Here is a 17,991-nt window from a genome sequence, read left to right as displayed (position 1 = left end):
GACGGGTAACGATGCTTTGTGGAGCGACGGGTAACGATGCTTTGTGGAGCGACGGGTAACGATGCTTTGTGGAGCGACGGGTAACGATGCTTTGTGGAGCGACGGGTAACGATGCTTTGTGGAGCGACGGGTAACGATGCATTGTGGAGCGACGGGTAACGATGCTTTGTGGAGCGACGGGTAACGATGCTTTGTGGAGCGACGGGTAACGATGCTTTGTGGAGCGACGGGTAACGATGCTTTGTGGAGCGACGGGTAACGATGCTTTGTGGAGCGACGGGTAACGATGCTTTGTGGAGCGACGGGTAACGATGCTTTGTGGAGCGACGGGTAACGATGCTTTGTGGAGCGACGGGTAACGATGCTTTGTGGAGCGACGGGTAACGATGCTTTGTGGAGCGACGGGTAACGATGCTTTGTGGAGCGACGGGTAACGATGCTTTGTGGAGCGACGGGTAACGATGCTTTGTGGAGCGACGGGTAACGATGCTTTGTGGAGCGACGGGTAACGATGCTTTGTGGAGCGACGGGTAACGATGCTTTGTGGAGCGACGGGTAACGATGCTTTGTGGAGCGACGGGTAACGATGCCTTGTGGAGCGACGGGTAACGATGCCTTGTGGAGCGACGGGTAACGATGCCTTGTGGAGCGACGGGTAACGATGCCTTGTGGAGCGACGGGTAACGATGCTTTGTGGAGCGACGGGTAACGATGCTTTGTGGAGCGACGGGTAACGATGCTTTGTGGAGCGACGGGTAACGATGCTTTGTGGAGCGACGGGTAACGATGCTTTGTGGAGCGACGGGTAACGATGCTTTGTGGAGCGACGGGTAACGATGCTTTGTGGAGCGACGGGTAACGATGCTTTGTGGAGCGACGGGTAACGATGCTTTGTGGAGCGACGGGTAACGATGCTTTGTGGAGCGACGGGTAACGATGCTTTGTGGGTGACAAGTGGTCGATGTGTTCAGAGGGTCCCTGACTCGAGCCCAGGTTGGGGCAAGGAGAGGGACGGAAGCAATACTGTTACGGAGAGTCAGGGGAAATAGTCTCTTAAGATGCAGGTGGACAGCTTTTCAACAGTCTTATGGCCTGTATAGTCTCTTAAGGTGCAGGTGGACAGCTTTTCAACAGTCTTATGGCCTGTATAGTCTCTTAAGGTGCAGGTGGACAGCTTTTCAACAGTCTTATGGCCTGTATAGTCTCTTAAGGTGCAGGTGGACAGCTTTTCAACAGTCTTATGGCCTGTATAGATGGAACATTAAATGAATGTTGTCTAATCTTTACCTAATATCTTAGCTTGCACATAAACAACACATACACACACACACACACACACACACACACACACACACACACACACACACACACACACCTCTCACACACACACACACACACACAGAGACACACACACACACACACACAGAGACACACACACACACACCTCTCACACACACACACACACACACACACACACAGAGACACAGACACAGACACACACACACAGACACACACACACACAGACACACACACAGACACACAAGTGCATGTTTATTCAATATCAACTGCTTGATAGCCACAGTAACGTTTAAGTAATTTCAAAGTATCTAACGTTAGCTAGCTGGGTGCGACTTTTACATTACCAGGAAAACACACTTTATGATTTAAGCCAAGTATGGCTGACGTTAGACTGTTTTGATGATGATGATGATGTTACAATCGATTTTGACAAAACACAGCTGTTACTTTAAGTAGCTAGCGAAGTTGTTAGCCAACTGTACTAACGTGATGTAGCCTAATGCACTGATATATTCCCGTCAAACAGCAGACAACAAAACTTCTGATTTCAGAAAAAGATAGACATAATCCACGAAAGTCTTCCATTTTACTGTAGAATGAAATGTTCATAATAGAAACGGGAAAAAAAAAAAACTCAGTGTGAGGATCGAACTCACGACCTTCAGATTATGAGACTGACGCGCTACCTACTGCGCCAACGAGGCACATACATGCCAAAAGTCAAGATAAAAAAATATTGATAACAATCTTCAGATAATGTCACTGAAGTGGTATCCACTTGTGCCAAAAAGACCCATATTGTCTGAATATCCAAATAAATAAATATTTGTACATGGTTGTCATATTCAGCCAACTCCTTTATTGATGCGGTATCAACTGTCCCAAAAAATCACGTATTGTCTGAATATCCAAAGTCCCAGAGAAATGAACATTGATACCTGGTTTTCATCTTCAGCCAACACCTTAATTTTTTAAAACCTGCTGCCCCGTGTGAGGATCGAACTCACGACCTTCAGATTATGAGACTGACGCGCTACCTACTGCGCCAACGAGGCACATACATGCCAAAGGTCAAGATAATTTTTTTTAAATAAAGATCTTCAGATAATGTCACTGAAGTGGTATCCGCTGTCCCAAAAATGAAGGTATTGTCTGAATATCCAAAGAAATAAATATTTATACATGGTTGTCATCTTCAGCAAACTCCTTCATTTTAAGAACTCTGCTGCCCCGTGTGAGGATCGAACTCACGACCTTCAGATTATGAGACTGACGCGCTACCTACTGCGCCAACGAGGAACATAAACGCCAGAAGTCAAGAGACATTTTTTTTTATAACGATCTTCAGATAATGTCACTGAAGTGGTATCCACTGTCCCAAAAAGACACGTATTGTCTGAATATCCAAAGAAATAAATATTTATACATGGTTGTCATCTTCAGCCAACGCCTTCATTTTCAGAACTCTGCTGCCCCGTGTGAGGATCGAACTCACGACCTTCAGATTATGCGCCAACGAGGCACATCATGACAAAAAGTCAAGATAAACAAATATTGATAACAATCTTCAGATAATGTCACTGAAGTGGTATCCACTGTGGCAAAACGACACGTATTGTCTGAATATCCAAAGTCCCAGAGAAATGAACATTGATACCTGGTTTTCATCTTCAGCCAACTCCTTCATGTTAAGAACTCTGCTGCCCCGTGTGAGGATCGAACTCACGACCTTCAGATTATGAGACTGACGCGCTACCTTCTGCGCCAACGAGGCACATTATGACCAATAGTCAAGATAAAAAAATATTGATAACAATCTTCAGATAAAGTCACTGAAATGGTATCCACTGTGCCAAAAATACCTGTATTGTCTGAATATCCAAAGTCCCAGAGAAATGAACATTGATACCTGGTTTTCATCTTCAGCCAGCACCTTCATATTTTTTTAAATCTGCTGCCCCGTGTGAGGATCGAACTCACGACCTTCAGATTATGAGACTGACGCGCTACCTACTGCGCCAACGAGGCACATACATGCCAAAAGTCAAGATACTTTTTTTTAAATAAAGATCTTCAGATAATGTCACTGAAATGGTATCCACTGTCCCAAAAATATGTATTGTCTGAATATCCAAAAAAATAAATATTTATACATGGTTGTCATCTTCAGCCAACTCCTTCATGTTAAGAGCTCTGCTGCCCCGTGTGAGGATCGAACTCACGACCTTCAGATTATGAGACAGACGCGCTACCCACTGCGCCAACGAGGCACATAAATCAACTGTCCCAAAAAGACACGTATTGTCTGAATATCCAAAGTCACAGAGAAATGAACATTGATACCTGGTTTTCATCTTGAGCCAGCACCTTCATTTTAAAAAATCTGCTGCCCCGTGTGAGGATCGAACTCACGACCTTCAGATTATGAGACTGACGCGCTACCTACTGCGCCAACGAGGCACATTCATCAACTGTCCCAAAAAGACACGTATTGTCTTAATATCCAAACTCCCAGAGAAATTATCATTGATACCTGGTTTTCATCTTCAGCCAGCACATTCATTTTTAAAAAGCTGCTGCCCCGTGTGAGGATCGAACTCACGACCTTCAGATTATGAGACTGACGCGCTACCTTCTGCGCCAACAAGGCACAAAATGACCAATAGTCAAGATACAAAAATATTGATAACAATCTTCAGATAATGTCACTGAAGTGGTATCCACTGTGCCAAAAATACCTGTATTGTCTGAATATCCAAAGTCCCAGAGAAAAGAACATTGATACCTGGTTTTCATCTTCAGCCAGCACCTTCATTTTTAAAAATCTGCTGCCCCGTGTGAGGATCGAACTCACGACCTTCAGATTATGAGACTGACGCGCTACCTACTGCGCCAACGAGGCAGATAATGACCAAAAGTCAAGATACAAAAATATTGATAACAATCTTCAGATAATGTCACTGAAGTGGTATCCACTGTGCCAAGAAGACCCGTATTGTCAGAATTTCTTCAGATAATGTCACTGAAGTGGTATCCGCTGTCCCAAAAATGAAGGTATTGTCTGAATATACAAAGAAATAAATATTTATACATGGTTGTCATCTTCAGCCAACTCCTTCATTTTAAGAACTCTGCTGCCCCGTGTGAGGATCGAACTCATGACCTTCAGATTATGAGACTGACGCGCTACCTTCTGTGCCAACGAGGCACAAAATGACCAATAGTCAAGATACAAAAATATTGATAACAATCTTCAGATAATGTCACTGAAATGGTATCCACTGTGCCAAAAAGACCCGTATTGTCTGAATATCCAAAGTCCCAGAAAAATGAACATTGATACCTGGTTTTCATCTTCAGCCAGCACCTTCATTTTTAAAAATCTGCTGCCCCGTGTGAAGATCGAACTCACAACCTTCAGATTATGAGACTGACGCGCTACCTACTGCGCCAACGAGGCACATACATGCCAAACGTCAAGAGATTTTTTTTGGGATAAAGATCTTCGGATAATGTCACTGAAGTGGTATCCGCTGTCCCAAAAATGAAGGTATTGTCTGAATATCCAAAGAAATAAATATTTATACATGGTTGTCATCTTCAGCCAACTCCTTCATTTTAAGAACTCTACTGCCCCGTGTGAGGATCGAACTCACGACCTTCAGATTATGAGACTGACGCGCTACCTACTGCGCCAACGAGGCACATACATGCCAAAAGTCAAGAGACATTTTTTTTTGATAAAGATCTTCAGATAATGTCACTGAAATGGTATCCACTGTGCCAAAAAGACCCATTTTGTCTGAATATCCAAAGTCCCAGAGAAATGAACATTGACACCTGGTTTTCATCTTCAGCCAGCACCTTCATTTTAAGAACTTTGCTGCCCCGTGTGAGGATCGAACTCACGACCTTCAGATTATGAGACTGACGCGCTACCTTCTGCGCCAACGAGGCACATACATGCCAAAAGTCAAGAGACATTTTTTTTTGATAAAGATCTTCAGATAATGTCACTGAAATGGTATCCACTGTGCCAAAAAGACCCATTTTGTCTGAATATCCAAAGTCCCAGAGAAATGAACATTGACACCTGGTTTTCATCTTCAGCCAGCACCTTCATTTTAAGAACTCTGCTGCCCCGTGTGAGGATCGAACTCACGACCTTCAGATTATGAGACTGACGCGCTACCTACTGCGCCAACGAGGCACAAAATGACCAATAGTCAAGATACAAAAATATTGATAACAATCTTCAGATAATGTCACTGAAGTGGTATCCACTGTGCCAAAAATACCTGTATTGTCTGAATATCCAAAGTCCCAGAGAAAAGAACATTGATACCTGGTTTTCATCTTCAGCCAGCACCTTCATTTTTAAAAATCTGCTGCCCCGTGTGAGGATCGAACTCACGACCTTCAGATTATGAGACTGACGCACTACCTACTGCGCCAACGAGGCACATACATGCCAAACATCAAGAGACATTTTTTTTTATAAAGATCTTCAGATAATGTCACTGAAGTGGTATCCGCTGTCCCAAAAATGAAGGTATTGTCTGAATATACAAAGAAATAAATATTTATACATGGTTGTCATCTTCAGCCAACTCCTTCATTTTAAGAACTCTGCTGCCCCTTGTGAGGATCGAACTCACGACCTTCAGATTATGAGACTGACGCACTACCTACTGCGCCAACGAGGCACATTATGACCAATAGTCAAGATAAAAAAATATTGATAACAATCTTCAGATAATGTCACTGAAATGGTATCCACTGTGCCAAAACGACCCATATTGTCTGAATATCCAAAGTCCCAGAGAAATGAACATTGATACCTGGTTTTCATCTTCAGCCAGCACCTTCATTTAAAAAAATCTGCTGCACCGTGTGAGGATCGAACTCACGACCTTCAGATTATGAGACTGACGCGCTACCTACTGCGCCAACGAGGCACATACATGCCAAAGGTCAAGAGATTTGTTTTGGGATAAAGATCTTCAGATAATGTCACTGAAGTGGTATCCGCTGTCCCAAAAATGAAGGTATTGTCTGAATATCCAAAGAAATAAATATTTATACATGGTTGTCATCTTCAGCCAACTCCTTCATTTTAAGAACTCTGCTGCCCCGTGTGAGGATCGAACTCACGACCTTCAGATTATGAGACTGACGCGCTACCTTCTGTGCCAACAAGGCACAAAATGACCAAAAGTCAAGATACAAAAATATTGATAACAATCTTCAGATAATGTCACTGAAATGGTATCCACTGTGCCAAAAAGACCCATATTGTCTGAATATCCAAAGTCGCAGAGAAATGAAAATTGAGACCTGGTTTTCATCTTCAGCCAACACCTTCATTTTTAAAAATCTGCTGCCCCGTGTGAGATTCGAACTCACAACCTTCAGATTATGAGACTGACGCACTACCTACTTCACCAACGAGGCACATAATGACCAAAAGTCAAGTTACAAAAATATTGATAACAATCTTCAGATAATGTCACTGAAGTGGTATCCACTGTGCCAAGAAAACCTGTATTGTCTGAATATCCAAAGTCCCAGAGAAATGAACATTGATACCTGGTTTTCATCTTCAGCCAGCACCTTCATTTTAAGAACTCTGCTGCCCCGTGTGAGGATTGAACTCACGACCTTCAGACTATGAGACTGACGCGCTACCTACTTCGCCAACAAGGCACATACATGCCAAAAGTCAAGAGACATTTTTTTTGATAAAGATCTTCAGATAATGTCACTGAAGTGGTATCCGCTGTGCCAAGAAGACCCATACTGTCTGAATATCCAAAGTCCCAGAGAAATGAACATTGATACCTGGTTTTCATCTTCAGCCAGCACCTTCATTTTCAAAAATCTGCCGCCCCGTGTGAGGATTGAACTCACGACCTTCAGATTATGAGACTGACACGCTACCTACTGCGCCAACGAGGCAGATACATGCCATACGTCAAGAGACATTTTTTTAAATAAAGATCTTCAGATAATGTCACTGAAGTGGTATCCGCTGTCCCAAAAATGAAGGTATTGTCTGAATATCCAAAGAAATAAATATTTATACATGGTTGTCATCTTCAGCCAACTCCTTCATTTTAAGAACTCTGCTGCCCCGTGTGAGAATCGAACTCACGACCTTCAGATTATGAGACTGACGCAGTACCTACTGTGCCAACGAGGCACTTAATGACCAAAAGTCAAGATACAAAAATATTGATAACAATCTTCAGATAATGTCACTGAAGTGGTATCCACTGTGCCAAAAAGACCCGTATTGTCTGAATATCCAAAGTCCCAGAGAAATGAACATTGATACCTGGTTTTCATCTTCAGCCATCACCGTCATTTAAAAAAATCTGCTGCCCCGTGTGAGGATCGAACTCACGACCTTCAGATTATGAGACTGACGCGCTACCTACTGCGCCAACTAGGCACATCAATGCCAAAAGTCAAGAGAATTTTTTTTGATAAAGATCTTCAGATAATGTCACTGAAGTGGTATCCGCTGTCCCAAAAATGAAGGTATTGTCTGAATATCCAAAGAAATAAATATTTATTCATGGTTGTCATCTTCAGCCAAATCCTTCATTTCAAGAACTCTGCTGCCCCGTGTGAGGATCGAACTCACGACCTTCAGATTACGAGACTGACGCGGTACCTCCTGCGCCAACGAGGCACATAATGACCAAAAGTCAAGATACAAAAATATTGATAACAATCTTCAGATAATGTCACTGAAGTGCTATCCACTGTGCCAAAAAGACCCGTATTGTCTGAATATCCAATGTCCCAGAGAAATGAACATTGATACCTGGTTTTCATCTTCAGCCAGCACCGTCATTTTTAAAAATCTGCTGCCCCGTGTGAGGATCGAACTCAAGACCTTCAGATTATGAGACTGACGCGCTACCTACTGCGCCAACGAGGCAGATACATGCCATACGTCAAGAGACATTTTTTTAAATAAAGATCTTCAGATAATGTCACTGAAGTGGTATCCGCTGTCCCAAAAATGAAGGTATTGTCTGAATATCCAAAGAAATAAATATTTATACATGGTTGTCATCTTCAGCCAACTCCTTCATTTTAAGAATTCTGCTGCCCCGTGTGAGGATCGAACTCACGACCTTCAGATTATGAGACTGACGCGGTACCTACTGTGCCAACGAGGCACTTAATGACCAAAAGTCAAGATACAAAAATATTGATAACAATCTTCAGATAATGTCACTGAAGTGGTATCCACTGTGCCAAAAAGACCCGTATTGTCTGAATATCCAAAGTCCCAGAGAAATGAACATTGATACCTGGTTTTCATCTTCAGCCATCACCGTCATTTAAAAAAATCTGCTGCCCCGTGTGAGGATCGAACTCACGACCTTCAGATTACGAGACTGACGCGCTACCTACTGCGCCAACGAGGCAGATACATGCCATACGTCAAGAGACATTTTTTTTTATAAAGATCTTCAGATAATGTCACTGAAGTGGTATCCGCTGTCCCAAAAATGAAGGTATTGTCTCAATATCCAAAGAAATAAATATTTATACATGGTTGTCATCTTCAGCCAACTCCTTCATTTTAAGAACTCTGCTGCCCCGTGTGAGGATCGAACTCACGACCTTCAGATTATGAGACTGACGCGGTACCTACTGTGCCAACGAGGCACATAATGACCAAAAGTCAAGATACAAAAATATTGATAACAATCTTCAGATAATGTCACTGAAGTGGTATCCACTGTGCCAAAAAGACCCGTATTGTCTGAATATCCAAAGTCCCAGAGAAATGAACATTGATAACTGGTTTTCATCTTCAGCCAACACCTTCATTTTTTAAATCTGCTGCCCCATGTGAGGATCGAACTCACGACCTTCAGATTATGCGACTGACGCGCTACCTACTGCGCCAACGAGGCACATACATGCAAAAGTCAAGAGACATTTTTTTTAAATAAAGATCTTCAGATAATGTCACTGAAGTGGTATCCGCTGTCCCAAAAATGAAGGTATTGTCTGAATATCCAAAGAAATAAATATTTATACATGGTTGTCATCTTCAGCCAACTCCTTCATTTTAAGAACTCTGCTGCCCCGTGTGAGGATCGAACTCACGACCTTCAGATTATGAGACTGCCACGCTAACTACTGCTCCAACGAGGCACATAACAACCACTATTCAATAGGACAAACTATTGATAAAAATCTTCAGGTTTTGACACTGATGTGGTATCAACTGTCCCAAAAAGACACATATTGTCTGAATATCCAAAGTCCCAGAGAAATGAACATTGATACCTGGTTTTCATCTTCAGCCAGCACCTTCATTTTAAAAATCTGCTGCCCCGTGTGAGGATCGAACTCACGACCTTCAGATTATGAGACTGACGCGCTACCTACTGCGCCAACGAGGCACATACATGCCAAAGGTCAAGATAAACATTTTTCGATAAAGATCTTCAGATAATGTCACTGAAGTGGTATCCGCTGTCCCAAAAATGAAGGTATTGTCTGAATATCCAAAGAAATAAATATTTATACATGGTTGTCATCTTCAGCCAACTCCTTCATTTTAAGAACTCTGCTGCCCCGTGTGAGGATCGAACTCACGACCTTCAGATTATGAGACTGACGCGGTACCTACTGTGCCAACGAGGCACTTAATGACCAAAAGTCAAGATACAAAAATATTGATAACAATCTTCAGATAATGTCACTGAAGTGGTATCCACTGTGCCAAAAAGACCCGTATTGTCTGAATATCCAAAGTCCCAGAGAAATGAACATTGATACCTGGTTTTCATCTTCAGCCAGCACCTTCATTTTAAAAAATCTGCTGCCCCGTGTGAGGATCGAACTCACGACCTTCAGATTATGAGACTGACGCGCTACCTACTGCGCCAACGAGGCACATACATGCCAAAGGTCAAGATAAACATTTTTCGATAAAGATCTTCAGATAATGTCACTGAAGTGGTATCCGCTGTCCCAAAAATGAAGGTATTGTCTGAATATCCAAAGAAATAAATATTTATACATGGTTGTCATCTTCAGCCAACTCCTTCATTTTAAAAATCTGCTGCCCCGTGTGAGGATCGAACTCACGACCTTCAGATTATGAGACTGCCACGCTAACTACTGCTCCAACGAGGCACATAATGACCAATATTCAACAGGACAAACTATTGATAACAACCTTCAGGTTATGACACTGATGTGGTATCAACTGTCCCAAAAAGACACATATTGTCTGAACATCCAAAGTCCCAGAGAAATTATCATTGATATCTGGTTTTCATCTTCAGCCAACTCCTTCATTTTAAGAACTCTGCTGCCCCGTGTGAGGATCGAACTCACGACCTTCAGATTATGAGACTGACGCGCTACCTACTGCGCCAACGAGGCACATACATGCCAAAAGTCAAGAGACATTTTTTTTTATAAAGATCTTCAGATAATGTCACTGAAATGGTATCCACTGTGCCAAAAAGACCCATATTGTCTGAATATCCAAAGTCCCAGAGAAATGAACATTGATACCTGGTTTTCATCTTCAGCCAGCACCTTCATTTAAAAAAATCTGCTGCCCCGTGTGAGGATCGAACTCAGCACCTTCAGATTATGAGACTGACGCGCTACCTACTGCGCCAACGAGGCACATACATGCCGAAGGTCAAGATACATTTTTTTGATAAAGATCTTCAGATAATGTCACTGAAGTGGTTTCCGCTGTCCCAAAAATGAAGGTATTGTCTGAATATCCAAAGAAATAAATATTTATACATGGTTGTCATCTTCAGCCAACTCCTTCATTTTAAGAACTCTGCCGCCCCGTGTGAGGATCGAACTCACGACCTTCAGATTACGAGACTGACGCGCTAACTACTGCGCCATCGAGGCACATAAATCAACTGTCCCAAAAAGACTCGTATTGTCTGAATATCCAAAGTCCCAGAGAAATGAACATTGATACCTGGTTTTCATCTTCAGCCAGCACCTTCATTTTAAAAATCTGCTGCCCCGTGTGAGGATCGAACTCACGACCTTCAGATTATGAGACTGCCACGCTAACTACTGCTCCAACGAGGCACATAACAACCACTATTCAACAGGACAAACTATTGATAAAAATCTTCAGGTTATGACACTGATGTGGTATCAACTGTCCCAAAAAGACACATATTGTCTGAATATCCAAAGTCCCAGAGAAATTATCATTGATATCTGGTTTTCATCTTCAGCCAAGTCCTTCATTTTAAGAACTCTGCTGCCCCGTGTGAGGATTGAACTCACGACCTTCAGATTATGAGACTGACGCGCTACCTACTGCGCCAGCAAGGCACATACATGCCAAAAGTCAAGAGACATTTTTTTTTATAAAGATCTTCAGATAATGTCACTGAAATGGTATCCACTGTGCCAAAAAGACCCATATCGTCTGAATATCCAAAGTCCCAGAGAAATGAACATTGATACCTGGTTTTCATCTTCAGCCAGCACCTTCATTTTAAAAAATCTGCTGCCCTGTGTGAAGATCGAACTCACGACCTTCAGATTATGAGACTGACGCGCTTCCTACTGCGCCAACGAGGCACATACATATCAAAGGTCAAGATAATTTTTTAAAATTAAAGATCTTCAGATAATGTCACTGAAGTGGTATCCGCTGTCCCAAAAATGAAGGTATTGTCTGAATATCCAAAGAAATAAATATTTATACATGGTTGTCATCTTCAGCCAACTCCTTCATTTTAAGAACTCTGCTGCCCCGTGTGAGGATCGAACTCACGACCTTCAGATTATGAGACTGACACGCTACCTTCTGTGCCAACGAGGCAGATTATGACCAATAGTCAAGATAAAAAAATATTGATAACAATCTTCAGATAATGTCACTGAAATGGTATCCACTGTGCCAAAAAGACCCATATTGTCTGAATATCCAAAGTCCCAGAGAAATGAACATTGATACCTGGTTTTCATCTTCAGCCAAGTCCTTCATTTTAAGAACTCTGCTGCCCCGTGTGAGGATCGAACTCACGACCTTCAGATTATGAGACTGACGCGCTACCTACTGCGCCAACGAGGCACATACATGCCAAAAGTCAAGAGACATTTTTTTTTATAAAGATCTTCAGATAATGTCACTGAAGTGGTATCCGCTGTCCCAAAAATGAAGGTATTGTCTGAATATCCAAAGAAATAAATATTTATACATGGTTGTCATCTTCAGCCAACTCCTTCATTTTAAGAACTCTGCCGCCCATTGTGAGGATCGAACTCACGACCTTCAGATTACGAGACTGACGCGCTAACTACTGCGCCATCGAGGCACATAAATCAACTGTCCCAAAAAGACACGTATTGTCTGAATATCCAAAGTCCCAGAGAAATGAACATTGATAACTGGTTTTCATCTTCAGCCAGCACCTTCATTTTAAAAATCTGCTGCCCCGTGTGAGGATCGAATTCACGACCTTCAGATTATGAGACTGACGCGCTACCTACTGCGCCAAAGAGGCACATACATGCCAAAGGTCAAGATAAACATTTTTCGATAAAGATCTTCAGATAATGTCACTGAAGTGGTATCCGCTGTCCCAAAAATGAAGGTATTGTCTGAATATCCAAAGAAATAAATATTTATACATGGTTGTCATCTTCAGCCAACTCCTTCATTTTAAGAACTCTGCTGCCCCGTGTGAGGATCGAACTCACGACCTTCAGATTACGAGACTGACGCGCTAACTACTGCGCCAACGAGGCACATAATGACGGAAAGTCAAGATAAAAAAATATTGATAACAATCTTCAGATAATGTCACTGAAGTGGTATCCACTGTGCCAAAAAGACCCGTATTGTCTGAATATCCAAAGTCCCAGAGAAATGAACATTGATACCTGGTTTTCATCTTCAGCCAGCACCTTCATTTTTAAAAATCTGCTGCCCCATGTGAGGATCGAACTCACGACCTTCAGATTATGAGACTGACGCGCTACCTACTGCGCCAACGAGGCTCATAAATGCAAAAAGTCAAGAGACTTTTTTTTATATAAAGATCTTCAGATAATGTCACTGAAGTTGTATCCGCTGTCCCAAAAATGAAGGTATTGTCTGATATATCCAAAGAAATAAATATTTATACATGGTTGTCATCTTCAGCCAACTCCTTCATTTTATGAACTCTGCTGCCCCGTGTGAGGATCGAACTCACGACCTTCAGATTATGAGACTGACGCTCTACCTACTGTGCCAACGAGGCACATAATGACCAAAAGTCAAGATAAAAAAATATTGATAACAATCTTCAGATAATGTCACTGAAGTGGTATCCACTGTGCCAAAAAGACCCGTATTGTCTGAATATCCAAAGTCCCAGAGAAATGAACATTGATACCTGGTTTTCATCTTCAGCCAGCACCTTCATTTTAAAAAATCTACTGCCCCGTGTGAGGATCGAACTCACGACCTTCAGATTATGAGACTGACGCGCTACCTACTGCGCCAACGAGGCACATAAATGCCAAAAGTCAAGAGACATTTTTTTTGATAAAGATCTTCAGATAATGTCACTGAAGTGGTATCCGCTGTCCCAAAAATGAAGGTATTGTCTGAATATACAAAGAAGTAAATATTTACTCATGGTTGTCATCTTCAGCCAACTCCTTCATTTTAAGAACTCTGCTGCCCCGTTTGAGGATCGAACTCACGACCTTCAGATTATGAGACTGACGCGCTACCTACTGCGGCAACGAGGCACATAATGACCAAAAGTCAAGATACAAAAATATTGATAACAATCTTCAGATAATGTCACTGAAGTGGTATCCACTGTGCAAAAAAAGACACGTATTGTCTGAATATCCAAAGTCCCAGAGAAATGAACATTGATAACTGGTTTTCATCTTCAGCCAGCACCTTCATTTTTAAAAATCTGCTGCCCCGTGTGAGGATCGAACTCACGACCTTCAGATTATGAGACTGACGCGCTACCTACTGCGCCAACGAGGCACATAATGCCGAAAGTCAAGATAATATTGATAACAATTTTCAGATAATGTCACTGAAGTGGTATCCGCTGTCCCAAAAATGAAGGTATTGTCTGAATATCCAAAGAAATAAATATTTATACGTGGTTGTCATCTTCAGCCAACTACTTCATTTTAAGAACTCTGCTGCCCCGTGTGTGGATCGAACTCACGACCTTCAGATTATGAGACTGACGCGGTACCTACTGTGCCAACGAGGCACATACATGCCAAAAGTCAAGATAAAAAAATATTGATAACAATCTTCAGATAATGTCACTGAAGTGGTATCCACTGTGCCAAAAAGACCTGTATTGTCTGAATATCCAAAGTCCCAGAAAAATTTACATTGATCCCTGGTTTACATCTTCAGCCAGCACCTTCATTTTAAGAACTCTACAGCCCCGTGTGAGGATCGAACTCACGACCTTCAGATTATGAGACTGACGCACTACCTACTGCGCCAACGAGAAACATAAATGCAAAAAGTCAAGAGACATTTTTTTTTATAACGATCTTCAGATAATGTCACTGAAGTGGTATCCACTGTGCCAAAAAGACACGTATTGTCTGAATATCCAAAGTCCCAGAGAAATGAACATTGATACCTGGTTTTCATCTTCAGCCAGCACCTTCATTTTAAAAAATCTGCTGCCCCGTGTGAGGATCGAACTCACGACCTTCAGATTATGAGACTGACGCGCTACCTACTGCGCCAACGAGGCACATAATGACCAAATGTCAAGAGACATTTTTTTTTATAAAGATCTTCAGATAATGTCACTGAAGTGGTATCCTCTGTCCCAAAAATGAAGGTATTGTCTGAATATCCAAATAAATAAATATCTATACATGGTTGTCATCTTCAGCCAACTCCTTCATTTTAGGAACTCTGCTGCCCCGTGTGAGGATCAAACTCACGACCTTCAGATTATGAGACTGACGCGCTACCTACTGCGCCAACGAGGCACATACATGCCAAAGGTCAAGAGAATTTTTTAAAAAGAAAGATCTTCAGATAATGTCACTGAAGTGGTATCCGCTGTCCCAAAAATGAAGGTATTGTCTGAATATCCAAAGAAATAAATATTTATACATGGTTGTCATCTTCAGCCAACTCCTTCATTTTAAGAACTCTGCTGCCCCGTGTGAGGATCGAACTCACGACCTTCAGATTATGAGACTGACACGCTACCTTCTGCGCCAACGAGGCACAAAATGACCAATAGTCAAGATACAAAAATATTGATAACAATCTTCAGATAATGTCACTGAAGTGGTATCCACTGTGCCAATAATAACCGTATTGTCTGAATATCCAAAGTCCAAGAGAAATTAACATTGATATCTGGTTTTCATCTTCAGCCAGCACCTTCATTTTTAAAAATCTGCTGCCCCGTGTGAGGATCGAACTCACGACCTTCAGATTATGAGACTGACGCGCTACCTTCTGCGCCAACGAGGCACATACATGCCAAAAGTCAAGAGACATTTTTTTTGATAAAGATCTTCAGATAATGTCACTGAAGTGGTATCCGCTGTCCCAAAAAGACCCATATTGTCTGAATATCCAAAGTCCCAGAGAAATGAACATTGATACCTGGTTTTCATCTTCAGCCAGCACCTTCATTTTTAAAAATCTGCTGCCCCGTGTGAGGATCGAACTCACGACCTTCAGATTATGAGACTGACGCGCTACCTACTGCGCCAACGAGGCACATACATGCCAAAGGTCAAGATAATTTTTTAAAAATAAAGATCTTCAGATAATGTCACTGAAGTGGTATCCGCTGTCCCAAAAATGAAGGTATTGTCTGAATATCCAAAGAAATAAATATTTATACATGGTTGTCATCTTCAGCCAACTCCTTCATTTTAAGAACTCTGCTGCCCCGTGTGAGGATCGAACTCACGACCTTCAGATTATGAGACTGACGCGCTACCTACTGCGCCAACGAGGCACATAATGACCAAAAGTCAAGATACAAAAATATTGATAACAATCTTCAGATAATGTCACTGATGTGGTATCCACTGTGCCAAAAAGACCCGTATTGTCTGAATATCCAAAGTCCCAGAGAAATGAACATTGATACCTGGTTTTCATCTTCAGCCAGCACCTTCATTTTTAAAAATCTGCTGCCCCGTGTGAGGATCGAACTCACGACCTTCAGATTATGAGACTGACGCGCTACCTACTGCGCCAACGAGGCACATAATGACCAAAAGTCAAGATACAAAAATATTGATAACAATCTTCAGATAATGTCACTGATGTGGTATCCACTGTGCCAAAAAGACCCGTATTGTCTGAATATCCAAAGTCCCAGAGAAATGAACATTGATACCTGGTTTTCATCTTCAGCCAGCACCTTCATTTTAAAAAATCTGCTGCCCTGTGTGAAGATCGAACTCACGACCTTCAGATTATGAGACTGACGCGCTTCCTACTGCGCCAACGAGGCACATACATTTCAAAGGTCAAGATAATTTTTTTAAATTAAAGATCTTCAGATAATGTCACTGAAGTGGTATCCGCTGTCCCAAAAATGAAGGTATTGTCTGAATATCCAAAGAAATAAATATTTATACATGGTTGTCATCTTCAGCCAACTCCTTCATTTTAAGAACTCTGCTGCCCCGTGTGAGGATCGAACTCACGACCTTCAGATTATGAGACTGACGCGCTACCTTCTGCGCCAACGAGGCACATTATGACCAATAGTCAAGATAAAAAAATATTGATAACAATCTTCAGATAATGTCACTGAAGTGGTATCCACTGTGCCAAAAAGACCCATATTGTCTGAATATCCAAAGTCCCAGAGAAATGAACATTGATACCTGGTTTTCATCTTCAGCCAAGTCCTGCATTTTAAGAACTCTGCTGCCCCGTGTGAGGATCGAACTCACGACCTTCAGATTATGAGACTGACGCGCTACCTACTGCGCCAGCGAGGCACATACATGCCAAAAGTCAAGATACATTTTTTTTTATAAAGATCTTCAGATAATGTCACTGAAGTGGTTTCCGCTGTCCCAAAAATGAAGGTATTGTCTGAATATCCAAAGAAATAAATATTTATACATGGTTGTCATCTTCAGCCAACTCCTTCATTTTAAGAACTCTGCCGCCCATTGTGAGGATCGAACTCACGACCTTCAGATTACGAGACTGACGCGCTACCTACTGCACCAACGAGGCACATAAATCAACTGTCCCAAAAAGACACGTATTGTCTGAATATCCAAAGTCCCAGAGAAATGAACATTGATAACTGGTTTTCATCTTCAGCCAGCACCTTCATATTTAAAATCTGCTGCCCCGTGTGAGGATCGAACTCACGACCTTCAGATTATGAGACTGACGCGGTACCTACTGCGCCAACGAGGCACATACATGCCAAAGGTCAAGATAAACATTTTTTCGATAAAGATCTTCAGATAATGTCACTGAAGTGGTATCCGCTGTCCCAAAAATGAAGGTATTGTCTGAATATCCAAAGAAATAAATATTTATACATGGTTGTCATCTTCAGCCAACTCCTTCATTTTAAGAACTCTGCTGCCCCGTGTGAGGATCGAACTCACGACCTTCAGATTACGAGACTGACGCGCTAACTACTGCGCCAACGAGGCACA

At 42.0% G+C, this 17,991-nt stretch overlaps 25 non-coding genes across 25 annotated transcripts; all 25 read right to left on the bottom strand.

Annotated features, from left to right (window-relative positions):
• Window positions 1–2,281: 2,281 nt before the first annotated feature.
• trnam-cau lies at window positions 2,282–2,354 on the bottom strand. Its single transcript has one exon. It is a non-coding gene; the product is annotated as a tRNA-Met (tRNA).
• A 900-nt stretch (window positions 2,355–3,254) lies between these two features.
• trnam-cau lies at window positions 3,255–3,327 on the bottom strand. Its single transcript has one exon. It is a non-coding gene; the product is annotated as a tRNA-Met (tRNA).
• A 169-nt stretch (window positions 3,328–3,496) lies between these two features.
• Window positions 3,497–3,569, bottom strand: trnam-cau. Its single transcript has one exon. It is a non-coding gene; the product is annotated as a tRNA-Met (tRNA).
• A 117-nt stretch (window positions 3,570–3,686) lies between these two features.
• trnam-cau lies at window positions 3,687–3,759 on the bottom strand. The gene has a single exon. It is a non-coding gene; the product is annotated as a tRNA-Met (tRNA).
• A 369-nt stretch (window positions 3,760–4,128) lies between these two features.
• Window positions 4,129–4,201, bottom strand: trnam-cau. The gene has a single exon. It is a non-coding gene; the product is annotated as a tRNA-Met (tRNA).
• Window positions 4,202–4,930: 729 nt separating this feature from the next.
• trnam-cau lies at window positions 4,931–5,003 on the bottom strand. Its single transcript has one exon. It is a non-coding gene; the product is annotated as a tRNA-Met (tRNA).
• Window positions 5,004–5,436: 433 nt separating this feature from the next.
• trnam-cau lies at window positions 5,437–5,509 on the bottom strand. The gene has a single exon. It is a non-coding gene; the product is annotated as a tRNA-Met (tRNA).
• Window positions 5,510–7,923: 2,414 nt separating this feature from the next.
• trnat-cgu lies at window positions 7,924–7,996 on the bottom strand. The gene has a single exon. It is a non-coding gene; the product is annotated as a tRNA-Thr (tRNA).
• Window positions 7,997–8,671: 675 nt separating this feature from the next.
• trnam-cau lies at window positions 8,672–8,744 on the bottom strand. Its single transcript has one exon. It is a non-coding gene; the product is annotated as a tRNA-Thr (tRNA).
• A 917-nt stretch (window positions 8,745–9,661) lies between these two features.
• Window positions 9,662–9,734, bottom strand: trnam-cau. The gene has a single exon. It is a non-coding gene; the product is annotated as a tRNA-Met (tRNA).
• A 423-nt stretch (window positions 9,735–10,157) lies between these two features.
• Window positions 10,158–10,230, bottom strand: trnam-cau. The gene has a single exon. It is a non-coding gene; the product is annotated as a tRNA-Met (tRNA).
• Window positions 10,231–10,652: 422 nt separating this feature from the next.
• Window positions 10,653–10,725, bottom strand: trnat-cgu. Its single transcript has one exon. It is a non-coding gene; the product is annotated as a tRNA-Met (tRNA).
• Window positions 10,726–11,147: 422 nt separating this feature from the next.
• On the bottom strand, window positions 11,148–11,220 carry trnat-cgu. The gene has a single exon. It is a non-coding gene; the product is annotated as a tRNA-Thr (tRNA).
• Window positions 11,221–12,336: 1,116 nt separating this feature from the next.
• On the bottom strand, window positions 12,337–12,409 carry trnam-cau. Its single transcript has one exon. It is a non-coding gene; the product is annotated as a tRNA-Met (tRNA).
• Window positions 12,410–12,577: 168 nt separating this feature from the next.
• On the bottom strand, window positions 12,578–12,653 carry trnat-cgu. The gene has a single exon. It is a non-coding gene; the product is annotated as a tRNA-Thr (tRNA).
• A 360-nt stretch (window positions 12,654–13,013) lies between these two features.
• Window positions 13,014–13,086, bottom strand: trnat-cgu. The gene has a single exon. It is a non-coding gene; the product is annotated as a tRNA-Thr (tRNA).
• Window positions 13,087–13,265: 179 nt separating this feature from the next.
• On the bottom strand, window positions 13,266–13,338 carry trnam-cau. The gene has a single exon. It is a non-coding gene; the product is annotated as a tRNA-Met (tRNA).
• A 424-nt stretch (window positions 13,339–13,762) lies between these two features.
• trnam-cau lies at window positions 13,763–13,835 on the bottom strand. The gene has a single exon. It is a non-coding gene; the product is annotated as a tRNA-Met (tRNA).
• A 424-nt stretch (window positions 13,836–14,259) lies between these two features.
• On the bottom strand, window positions 14,260–14,332 carry trnam-cau. Its single transcript has one exon. It is a non-coding gene; the product is annotated as a tRNA-Met (tRNA).
• Window positions 14,333–15,001: 669 nt separating this feature from the next.
• trnam-cau lies at window positions 15,002–15,074 on the bottom strand. The gene has a single exon. It is a non-coding gene; the product is annotated as a tRNA-Met (tRNA).
• A 919-nt stretch (window positions 15,075–15,993) lies between these two features.
• Window positions 15,994–16,066, bottom strand: trnam-cau. Its single transcript has one exon. It is a non-coding gene; the product is annotated as a tRNA-Met (tRNA).
• Window positions 16,067–16,237: 171 nt separating this feature from the next.
• On the bottom strand, window positions 16,238–16,310 carry trnam-cau. The gene has a single exon. It is a non-coding gene; the product is annotated as a tRNA-Met (tRNA).
• Window positions 16,311–16,489: 179 nt separating this feature from the next.
• trnam-cau lies at window positions 16,490–16,562 on the bottom strand. The gene has a single exon. It is a non-coding gene; the product is annotated as a tRNA-Met (tRNA).
• A 916-nt stretch (window positions 16,563–17,478) lies between these two features.
• Window positions 17,479–17,554, bottom strand: trnat-cgu. The gene has a single exon. It is a non-coding gene; the product is annotated as a tRNA-Thr (tRNA).
• Window positions 17,555–17,915: 361 nt separating this feature from the next.
• Window positions 17,916–17,988, bottom strand: trnat-cgu. Its single transcript has one exon. It is a non-coding gene; the product is annotated as a tRNA-Thr (tRNA).
• Between the last annotated feature and the right edge of the window lie 3 nt (window positions 17,989–17,991).

Source organism: Coregonus clupeaformis, unplaced genomic scaffold (genome assembly GCF_020615455.1).
Source record: "Coregonus clupeaformis isolate EN_2021a unplaced genomic scaffold, ASM2061545v1 scaf1833, whole genome shotgun sequence".
NCBI classification, from domain to species: domain Eukaryota; kingdom Metazoa; phylum Chordata; class Actinopteri; order Salmoniformes; family Salmonidae; genus Coregonus; species Coregonus clupeaformis.
This window is presented reverse-complemented; position numbering and strand designations above follow the sequence as displayed.